Genomic DNA, 12,587 nt, shown 5'->3' on the forward strand with positions numbered 1-12,587 from the left:
TAGCCAGATACGTGTATACACTGGGTCGTGGATTGATTCAAGATAATATATATCGATTTATTTCTGTACATCTAACTGTGGACAACTAGTTGTAGGTTACTAACGAGGACAGCCGACTTAATACACTCAAATCTTTAAAACATAATAAAAATGGTTGTAATTATATTTTGATCATACTTTGATATATATGTACATATTTTTATAGGTTCGTGAATCAATCCGTGGCCAAGTCTTATTTCCGAGGAAGGAAATATCTGTGAAAGTGAGTTATAGTCCCACTTTTAAAATCTAATATTTTTGGGATGAGAATACATGCAGGTTTTATAAATGATTTACAAAATAGACACAAGTACGTGAAACTACATTCTATGGTTGAATTATCGAAATTGAATATGCCCCTTTTTATTAAGTCTGGTAATCTAAGAATTAGGGAACAGACACCCTAATTGACGCGAATCCTAAAGATAGATCTATTGGGCCTAACAAACCCCATCCAAAGTACCAGATGCTTTAGTACTTCGAAATTTATATCATATCCGAAGGGTGTCCCGGAATGATGGGGATATTCTTATATATGCATCTTGTTAATGTCGGTTACCAGGTATTCACCATATGAATGATTTTTATCTTTATGTATGGGATGTGTATTGAAATATGAAATCTTGTGGTCTATTATTACGATTTGATATATATATGTTAAACCTATAACTCACCAACATTTTTGCTGACGTTTAAAGCATGTTTATTCTCAGGTGAACACTAAGAGCTTCCGCTGTTGCATACTAAAATAAGGACAAGTTTTGGAGTCCATGTTTGTATGATATTGTGTAAAAACTGCATTCAAGAAACATATGTCGATGTAATATATTTCTATTGTAAACCATTATGTAATGGTGTGTAAACAGTATATTTTAGATTATCATTATTTGATAATCTACGTAATGTTTTTAAAACCTTTATTGATAAAATAAAGGTTATGGTTGTTTTAAAAATGAATGCAGTCTTTGAAAAATGTCTCATATAGAGGTCAAAACCTCGCAACGAAATCAATTAATATGGAACGTTTATAATCAATATGAACGAGACATTTCAGTTGGTATCCGAGCATTGGTCTTAGAGAACCAGAAAATTTACATTAGTGTGTCTTATCGAGTTTGTTAGGATGCATTAGTGAGTCTGAACTTCGACCGTGTTTTCTTTAAAAATGATTGCTTAACATTTTTGTTGGAAACTATATATTATTAACATGTAAATATTATGTGATATATTAATCTCTTAACATGTTTGATATTGTGTGATAGATGTCTACCTCTAGCATAAATCCCATTGACTCATCTAATAATAACGAAGAGTCGAATATATATTGGCAAGATTCACAAGTTCCCGAAGAACCGGAAGAAGAGGAAACGGAACCGGAAGAAGAGGAACCAGAAGAAGAGGAACGGGAAGAAGAAGAGGTTCCGGAGGGGGGAATAGTAGGAACCATAGAAAACCGGTCAAATAAAAGAAAATCCTCAACCAATGGACCAAAGTTAATAATGGTCAATGGTGTTTCCGCTAAAGAAGCAAAATATTGGGAAAATTACCAATTTTTCGATGAATCGGATCCTGATGAGGATTCCAACGATGTTATAGAAATTACCCCGACCCAATTTAATGAGGCAAAAGAAAATAATAAGGGAAAAGGCATCAAAATAGAGAAATCTGATTCCGACCCCGATGAACTTTATATGTACCGTCAACTCCCGTATTTTCAATATCGTGACAATAACCCGGGAACCTCTAAACCACCAGGTTTTTCTAAACCAATATGGAAAATGACGACTCATATTAGAGGAAAATCATATATCTCTAGAAGATTAGGAAAAAGAACCAAGTCCGAAGAAGAAGAAATCAGTGATTCTGATTAGAGGGGTGTGAGCATGTTGTGTAATAAATGTATTGTAGTGTGCTTGTACTTTTTTGTTCTATGTAAAAATTTCTTGTATTGTTTGTTATTACGAATCTAATCATTGTCTATTTTACAGTATAAAAACAAAATGGACGTTAAGGGTAGACAACCGAATATTTTAGAAGACCTACCAGAGGATATGATTGAGGAAATCTTGTCTAGAGTCGGTTAGAATTCATCAGCACATTTAGTTATGGCGAAATTAACTTGTCAAACATTTGAAAGACTTTCCAGAAATGCCTTAGTTTATAAAAGGCTTTCCTTTGATAGGTGGGGTATATCACATTGGGGAGACTTTAAGTTACGCCGTGTTTTCTTTAAAGCGTTAAATGCGGGGAACCCAAATGCAATTTTACGCTACTGGTTAAGAACTTATTTTGACTCAACATATCCCAACATAGGATTTCGTGAATTAGAAAGAGCTTCTAACATGCAACATAAAGAAGCATGTTATGCTTACGGGTTAGTGATGTTCGCTTCTTACCAAAGTGAGAAAAAGAACATCGGATTGCAGCTTTTAAATAAAACTTTCTCACAAGTGACGGATTCAGTAGTTGGGGTGAGAAACAAAGTTTTTAGATTATTACGGGGCTGTTGGACATTACGAAACCCTCGTCCTTTTGACGACATTACAACATGCTGCCTAGCTAATGGTCATAACGGTTATTTTCCACAAGACCAAGGATGGGAAGTCGTCTTAGTAAAACCAGAATGCATGACTTGTTTCTAGACTTATGAATTACGTGTCTTTATTTCCTTTGCTGAACAACTTGCGTATTAACTAGATTTATCTTCAAAACTGTCATGTATCATAATGTACTATATTTCATGTTATATGTAATATAGCGAAGTTGTAAGTTTGAAGAATATTTGTATGTGATATGTTATTATAATCAGTTTTTCATATGGAATTGTAGTAGTTGAATTGAATATTAGCTACTAAGTATGAACTTAACGGGTAGGTAGTATCCGAATTTAAACTTATAAAACGCTAATATGAAGAAAAAGCTTTTATAAATGAGTTCATATTATGCTACGAGATACTATTGACTACTCTTAATATTCTGTATGATTAAATTGTTTCATTTGACTATTTTAAAGGAAATGGCACCGAGTACTCGACACACCTTGAATATGAGCGAAGAGGAATTTCGTGCCTTTCTTGCTTCAAACATAGCCGCAGTACAGGCCGCGCTACATACCAACAATAACTCTGAATCTAGCAATACAGCTAACGGCGCAAGAAATCGTGTAGGATGCTCCTACAAGAAATTCACTGCTCGCAAACCTTCAGAATTTGATGGGACCGAAGGACCAATCAGATTGAAACGGTGGACCGAGAAAGTTGAATCGGTGTTTGCCATAAGTAAGTGTGCTGAAGGAGACAAAGTAAAGTACGCTACGCATACCTTCACAGGTATTGCGTTAACATGGTGGAATACCTATCTAGAGCAAGTGGGACAAGATGCTGCTTACGCGCTACCGTGGTCAGCATTCAAGCACTTGATGAACGAGAAGTACCATCCCAGAACTGAGGTCAATAAGCTCAAGTCAGAACTTAGAGGGTTACGAACACAGGGATTCGATATTACTTCGTACGAAAGACAATTCACAGAATTGTGCCTATTGTGTCTGAGAGCGTTCGAAGATGAGGAAGAGAAGATCGACGCGTTTGTGAAAGGGTTACCGGAGAGAATCCAAGAAGATATAAGTTCACACGAGCCTGCCTCCATACAAAAGGCATGTAGAATGGCTCACAAACTAGTGAACCAGATTGAGGGAAGAATTAAAGAACAGGCGGCCGAAGAGGCCAACGTGAAGTTAGTCAAAAAAAAGTGGGAGGAAAACGGTGATAAGAGTCACCAAAACAACAACAACTATCCCAACAATAGCAACATCAATCGCAACTACAACAAACGACACAACAACAATAACAACAACAACAATCAGAAGCAGCTATGCCAAAGGTGTGAAAAGTATCACTCGGGGTTCTGCACCAAATTTTGCAACAAGTGTAAAAGAAATGGTCAAAGCGTGGCAAAGTGTGAGGTCTACGGACCAGGGGTTAACAGTACGAAAGGAACAAATGTTGTCGGAACGAGTAATGGCGGAGCAAGTAGTGTCGGAGCAAGTTATGCCAATGTAGTTTGTTATAAATGTGGAAAACCGGGCCACATTATTAGAAATTTCCCGAACCAGGAGAACACGAATGGACAAGGCCGCGGAAGAGTTTTCAATATTAATGCGGCAGAGGCACAGGAAGACCCGGAGCTTGTTACGGGTATTGATAATAAATCCGCTTACGTTTTATTTGATTCGGGTGCGGATAGAAGCTATATGAGTAGAGATTTTTGTGCTAAATTAAGTTGTCCATTGACGCCGTTGGATAGTAAATTTTTACTCGAATTAGCAAATGGTAAATTAATTTCAGCAGATTATATATGCCGGAATCGAGAAATTAAACTGGGTAGCAAAATATTTAAGATTGATTTGATACCAGTAGAGTTAGGGAGTTTTGATGTAATAGTTGGCATGGACTGGCTGAAGGAGATGAAAGCAGAGATCGTATGTTACAAAAATGCAATTCGCATTGTACGAGAAGAAGGAGAACCCTTAATGGTGTACGGAGAAAAGGGCAACACGAAGCTACATCTTATTAGTAATTTGAAGGCACAAAAACTAATAAGAAAAGGTTGCTATGCTGTTCTAGCACACATCGAGAAAGTACAAACTGAAGAAAAGAGCATCAATGATGTTCCCGTCGCAAAAGAATTTCCCGATGTATTTTCGAAAGAATTACCGGGACTACCTCCACATCGATCTGTTGAATTTCAAATAGATCTTGTACCAGGAGCTGCACCAATAGCTCGTGCTCCTTACAGACTCCCACCCAGCGAGATGAAAGAACTGCAAAGCCAACTACAAGAACTATTAGAACGTGGTTTCATTCGACCAAGCACATCACCATGGGGAGCTCCTATTTTGTTGGTCAAGAAGAAGGATGGTACATTTAGGTTGTGTATTGACTACAGAGAGTTGAATAAACTTACCATCAAAAACCGTTATCCACTGCCAAGAATTGACGACTTATTTGATCAACTACAAGGCTCGTCGGTTTATTCAAAAATCGATTTACGTTCTGGATATCATTAAATGCGAGTAAAGGAGGATGATATTCTAAAAACTGCTTTTAGGACGCTTTATGGTCATTACGAGTTTATGGTTATGCCGGTTGGATTGACTAACGCACCAGCTGTGTTCATGGACCTTATGAACCAAGTGTGTGGGCCATATCTTGACAAGTTTGTCATTGTTTTCATCGATGACATACTTATTTACTCAAAGAATGATCAAGAGCACGAAGAACATTTGAGAAAAGTGCTAGAAGTATTGAGGAAAGAAAAACTGTACGCTAAATTTTCAAAGTGTGCATTTTGGTTTGAAGAAGTTCAATTCCTCGGTCACATAGTGAACAAAGAAGGTATCCTGGTGGACCCGGCAAAGATCGAAACTGTTGAAAAGTGGGAAACCCCAAAAATTCCGAAGCATATACGTCAATTTTTAGGATTGGCTGGTTACTACAGAAGATTCATCCAAGATTTCTCCAAAATAGCAAAACCCTTGACTGCATTAACGCATAAAGGGAAGAAATTTGAATGGAAGGATGAACAAGAGAAGGCGTTTCAGTTATTGAAGAAAAAGCTAACTACGGTACCTATATTGTCATTGCCTGAAGGGAATGATGATTTTGTGATTTATTGTGACGCATCAAAGCAAGGTCTCGGTTGTGTATTAATGCAACGAACAAAGGTGATTGCTTATGCTTCTAGACAATTGAAGATTCACGAGCAAAATTATACAACTCACGATTTGGAATTGGGTGTTGTTGTTTTTGCATTAAAGACTTGGAGGCATTATTTATATGGGGTCAAAAGTATTATATATACCAACCACAAAAGTCTCCAACATATATTTAATCAGAAGCAACTGAATATGAGACAACGCAGGTGGATTGAACTGTTGAATGATTATGATTTTGAGATTTGATACCACCCGGGGAAGGCGAATGTGGTAGCCGACGCTTTGAGTAGAAAGGACAGAGAACCTAAACGAGTAAAAGCTATGAATATAATTATTCGTACTAACCTTACTACTCAAATAAAGGAGGCGCAACAGGGGGTTGTAAAAGAAGGAAAGTTGAAGAATGAGATATCCAAAGGATCAGAGAAACATCTTAATATTCGGGAAGACGGAACCCGATATAGGGCTGATAGAATTTGGGTACCAAGGTTTGGAGATGTGAGAGAAATGGTACTTAAAGAAGCACATAAAACCAGATATTCAATACATCCCGGAGCGAGGAAGATGTATAAAGATCTCAAGAAACACTTTTGGTGGCCGGGTATGAAAGCCGATATTGCTAAATATGTAGGAGAATGTTTGACGTGTTCTAAGGTCAAAGCTGAACATCAGAAACCATCAGGTCTACTACAACAACCTGAAATCCCTGAATGGAAATGGAAAAACATTACCATAGATTTCATTACTAAATTGCCAAGGACTGCAAGTGGTTATAATACTATTTAGGTAATAGTTGATCGTCTCACCAAGTCAGCACACTTCCTGCCAATGAGAGAAGATGACAAAATGGAGAAGTTGGCGCGATTGTATTTGAAGGAGGTTGTCTCCAGACATGGAATACCCGTCTCTATTACCTCTGATAGGGATGGTAGATTTGTTTCAAGGTTCTGGCAGATGTTGCAACAAGCATTGGGAACTCGTCTAGACATGAGTACTGCCTATCATCCACAAACTGATGGGCAGAGCGAAAGGACGATACAAACGTTTGAAGACATGCTACGAGCATGTGTTATTGATTTCGGAAACAGTTGGGATCGACACCTACCGTTAGCAGAATTTTCCTACAACAACAGTTATCATTCTAGTATTGAGATGGCGCTGTTTGAGGCACTTTATGGTAGAAAGTGCATGTCTCCAATTTGTTGAAATGAAGTGGGGGATAGACAGATTACGGGTCAGGAGATAATACAAGAAACTACCGAGAAAATCATCCAAATTCAACAACGATTGAAAACCGCCCAGAGTCGACAAAAGAGCTACGTGGACAGTAAAAAGAAAAGATATAGAGTTTGAAATTGGAGAAATGGTCATGCTTAAGGTTTCACCTTGGAAAGGCGTTGTTCGATTTGGTAAACGGGGGAAACTAAATCCAAGGTACATTGGACCATTCAAGATTATAGATCGTGTCGGACCAGTAGCTTACCAACTGGAGCTACCTCAACAACTCGCGGCTGTACATAACACTTTCCACGTCTCGAAATTGAAGAAATGTTTTGCTAAAGAAGATCTCACTATTCCGTTGGACGAAATCCAAATCAATGAAAAACTTCAATTCATTGAAGAACCCGTCGAAATAATGGATCGTGAGGTTAAGAGACTTAAGCAAAATAAGATACCAATTGTTAAGGTTCGATGGAATGCTCGTAGAGGACCCAAGTTCACCTGGGAGCATGAAGATCAGATGAAGAAGAAATACCCGCATCTATTTCCAGAAGATTCGTCAACACCTTCAACAGCTTAAAATTTCGGGACGAAATTTATTTAACGGGTAGGTACTGTAGTGACCCGAACTTTTCCATGTTTATATATATTAATTGAGATTGATATTTACATGACTAAATGTTTCCAACATGTTAAGCAATCAAACTTGTTAAGACTTGATTAAATGAAATAAGTTTCATATAGACAATTGATCACCCAAGTTGACCAGCGATTCACGAACGTTACAAAATTGTAAAAAACTACATGTTGTGGTATATATAGACACATATATATGGTTGACATAAGATTATGATGAGTAAGTATCTCACTAAGTATATTAACAATGTGTGATAAACATAAGAAATGAGAGTACTAAGTTAAGAAACTCGCAATGATATATATAACGATTATCGTTATGATAACGTCTACTAAATACATATGTATCATATTAAGATATTGATACACTATATTTAACATAATAAAATGATATTTAAATATATCATTAAGTGTGTTGATAATGCTAAAAACGAACATATATTTCATAGCATTATTCCTCAAGAAAGACAAGCTTTTAGTTGCAATTGTTCTATTTACAAGTGATATTCGTTTAAATAATAAAAGGTGAAGACAAAAGACAGATTCGACGATTTGAAGACGCAAACGACCAAAAAGCTCAAAAGAACAAAAGACAATCAAAAAGGTTCCAAATATTGATAAGAAACGTCTCGAAATCACAAGAGTACAAGATTCAAAACGCAAAGTACAAGATATTAAATTGTACGCAAGGACGTTCGAAAAACCGGAACCGGGACCAGAGTCAACTCTTAACGCTCGACGCAACGGACTAAAAATTACAAGTTAACTATGTATATAAATATAATATAATATATAATTAATTATATTAATTATATATATATTATATATATATATTATTAAAACCGTCGGCAGCCAGAAACTCCAAGGGTGTAAAGTGAAAATACCTCTCCGCGACTCGCGGAGTTTGAAGGCTATTTGGCCGCGAGTCGCGGAGCCCCAAAAATCATTCCTGGCTATAAATCAACCCGAATTCTGATCAAAATATCATCAATTTTTCTTCTCATTCATACGAAGTAATATATATTTATATTTATAATTTATATTTTAATTATAATTCTAATAATAAGGGTATGTTAGCTAATGTTGTAAGGGTGTAAGTCGAAATTCTGTCCGTGTAACGCTACGCTATTTTTAATCATTGTAAGTTATGTTCAACCTTTTTACATTAATGTCTCGTAGCTAAGTTATTATTATGCTTGTTTAAAACGAAGTAATCATGATGTTGGGCTAATTACTAAAATTGGGTAATTGGGCTTTGTACCATAATTGGGGTTTGGACAAAAGAACGACACTTGTGGAAACTAGGCTATGGGCTATTAATGGGCTTTATATTTGTTTAACTAAATGAAAGTTTGTTAATGTTAATATAAAGATTTACAATTGGGCGTCCCTATAAATTACCATATACACTCGATCGGACACGATGGGCGGGGTATTTATATGTACGAATAATCGTTCATTTAACCGGACACGGGAATGGATTAATAGCCACTAGAATAATTAAAACAGGGGTGAAATTACATTCAAGGGTATTTGGTGTAATTGTTAACAAAGTAGTAAAACCTTGGTTTACACGCAGTCGATAACCTGGTGTATTCATTAAACAAAGTATTAAAACCTTGTTACAATCCGAATCCCCAATTAGTTGGAATATTTATCTTCGGGTATAATAATAATTTGACAAGGACACTTGCAATTTATATTTATGACTGATGGACTGTTATGGACAAAAACCAGACGGACATATTGAATAATCCAGGACAAAGGACAATTAACCCATGGGCATAAAACTAAAATCAACACGTCAAACATCATGATTACGGAAGTTTAAATAAGCATAATTCTTTTATTTTATATTTAATTTCCTTTATTTTATATTTAATTGCACTTCTAATTATCGCACTTTTATTTATTGTTATTTTATTTTATCGCATTTTTATTATTCGCAATTTCATTATCGTTATTTACTTTAAGCTTTAATTTAAGTCTTGTATTTATTTTATATTTTACATTAGGTTTTAACTGCGACTAAAGTTTTAAAATCGACAAACCGGTCATTAAACGGTAAAAACCCCCCTTTATAATAATAATATTACTTATATATATATTTGTATTTTTATAAAAGTAAACTAATATAGCGTTGAGCTTTGCTTAAAGATCTCCCTGTGGAACGAACCGGACTTACTGAAAACTACACTACTGTACGATTAGGTACACTGCCTATAAGTGTTGTAGCAAGGTTTAAGTATATCCATTCTATAAATAAATAAATATCTTGTGTAAAATTGTATCGTATTTAATAGTATTTCCTAGAAAAATAATAGCTATTTTATATACACCTCGTTCGACATCAAGTATTTTTGGCGCCGCTGCCGGGGAATCCATCTTAAAAGCCGGAAGCGCAACGCTAATATATAAAAAAAAAAAAAAAAAGATTTTTTTTTTAGTTTAATTTTATTAAAATTCGTTTTTGTAAAAATACGTTTTAATTATTCAAAAATATAAAAAGAAAAACAAAAATATAAGTATTTTTAGGATTTTGTTAAATATTTAAGTTTTATAAGTTTCTTTATCTTTATTTTAATTTATAAAAATATAAATTTTATTAAAAATCGTTTATTTAAACTAAAAAAAAACAGAAAACAGAAAATAAAAAAAAAAAAAATAAAGAAAAACGCGTAAAAACAAAACCTGTCAACTGATTTCTGGATCCCCGCGACTCGCGGGGTTTTCCTCTTTATTCACCGCAACTCGCGGAGGTCTTCTGACACACGGACAAAAACCCTAAAACCGCATTAATCACGGGTTATTATTTATTATTATTATTTAAACATTATTATTATTATTATTATTATTAGTTTTAAGTTTTATTTTTATTTAATTTATGTATTTAGTTTAAATAAGTTTAATTAAATTGTAAAATTAGTAGTTTTATTAAATAAATAATATAAAAATAATATTTTTATAAAAATTGTACCTTTTACAACTTTTTGTATATTTTTATATTTTGTAACTTTTTAATCGTTGTAGCGTAATATTTGTATTTTTTAGCTCATAATTAATTTTAAACTTAGTTTTTGCTATATTTATTTTTACTCCTAGATTTTTAGGCTTTGCCGTAGAATTCCTTAAGTGCTTTTTCTTTAGACTAAGATTTAGGTGCTTTAGAATTTTGCGACGCCTTTTTAAGTTTTAGTTTCTTTTTAAGTTATTTCCATTTGGGATTTAGTTTTTCCTGTAAGCTTTAATATTTTTAGAGACCTTTTACTATGTATCAATTATCATTTCAATTAGTAATATCAATTTGCGATTATAATTTTAAGTTAGTTATAGTAATAAGGTTAAATTAGTTAAGTATTTTTAAGTTTTTATAAGTTTCTTTTATTTTTCCGTCACCTTTTATTTTTCAATCATTTTTCTTTTTCGACCTTTTGCGACGAACTCTTTTTCTCTCTTATTTCTCGCTATTCTAGTTTTTAGGACTTAGAATTTTTTCTACTTCTTATCTAAATTTCTTAAAATTACGAAAATTTATTTTAAGTGGTTAAATTGATAGACATCAAAATTTTCTGGTTCGTAGTAATAGTTGGATTTGTACGTGGACCGGGTTATTGGAGCCAAACAGTCCTCAATTATATTGAGACCAAACGAATCCTGCCCCTCTGCTGCATCTTTTGGCTATTCGAAACGTGGGCAAAATCAGAAAAGTCTATTGATTGGATAACTTATTATAATTTTTCTTTCCTTTTAAAAACTAATAGGATATTCTGTGAATGCACCGAGCAAGACGTTCATCACCTTTTGTACGTTCACCACCTGTAACTCGATCAAGACATCGTTTAACAAATATAACCGCCGTTGATTTTTCTTTAGAATCGTCATCCAGTCGACCAAGTACTTCAGTTCAAATTTCCGATAATCCAGTTTTTGAAACAAACCTCACAATTGAGAATCCAGAAAATATTCAGGAACGGTTCATAGATCCTGAACCATTAAACTTTCCTCCGGAACCACCAATCATTCAAACAGAGATTGTTGAGGAACGAACCATTAAATCTGAAGCATCTAGTGATACCGATTCAACAAATTCAATTATGGAGAATCTGGAACCTTTAAGTATGGAAGACCGAATGAGAGCTAAACGCACTGGCCAAGGTCACGCAATTACTCATCCAGACATTAATGCGCCAGATTATGAAATCAAAGGACAAATTCTACACATGGTGACTAATCAATGCCAATTTAGTGGTGCGCCGAAGGAAGATCCAAATGAACATCTACGTACCTTTAATAGGATCTGCACACTATTTAAAATACGAGAAGTGGAGGATGAACAGATATATCTCATGTTATTTCCCTGGACTTTAAAGGGAGAAGCCAAAGATTGGTTGGAATCGTTACCTGAAGGGGCGATTGATACATGGGATGTTTTAATTGATAAATTTCTTAAACAATTTTTTCCTGCATCTAAAGCCGTAAGACTTCAAGCAGAAATTGTTACGTTCACACAGAAACCAAATGAAACTCTATATGAGGCGTGGACAAGATATGGAAAGTTGTTAAGAGGATGTCCGCAGCATGGTTTAGACACCTGTCAAATAGTACAAATATTTTACCAAGGATGCGACATCACTACAAGGAAAGATATAGATATAGCAGCTGGTGGTTCTATTATGAAGAAAACCGAAACTGATGCTTACAAAATTATTGATAACACTGCTTCCCACTCACATGAGTGGCACCAAGAAAAAGATATCATTAGATCATCTAAAGCAGCTAGAGCCGATTCTAGCCATGATTTAGATTCCATTTCGGCAAAGATAGATGCTTTCGAGAGACGAATGGAAAAGATGACTAAAGATATTCATGCTATACGAATTAGTTGTGAGCAGTGTGGAGGACCACATTTGACAAAAGATTGTCTCAGTATTGAATTAACAATGGAACAAAGAGAGAATATTTCATACATAAACCAAAG

Source organism: Rutidosis leptorrhynchoides, chromosome 2, assembly GCF_046630445.1.
Source record: "Rutidosis leptorrhynchoides isolate AG116_Rl617_1_P2 chromosome 2, CSIRO_AGI_Rlap_v1, whole genome shotgun sequence".
Classification (NCBI taxonomy): Eukaryota; Viridiplantae; Streptophyta; class Magnoliopsida; order Asterales; family Asteraceae; genus Rutidosis; species Rutidosis leptorrhynchoides.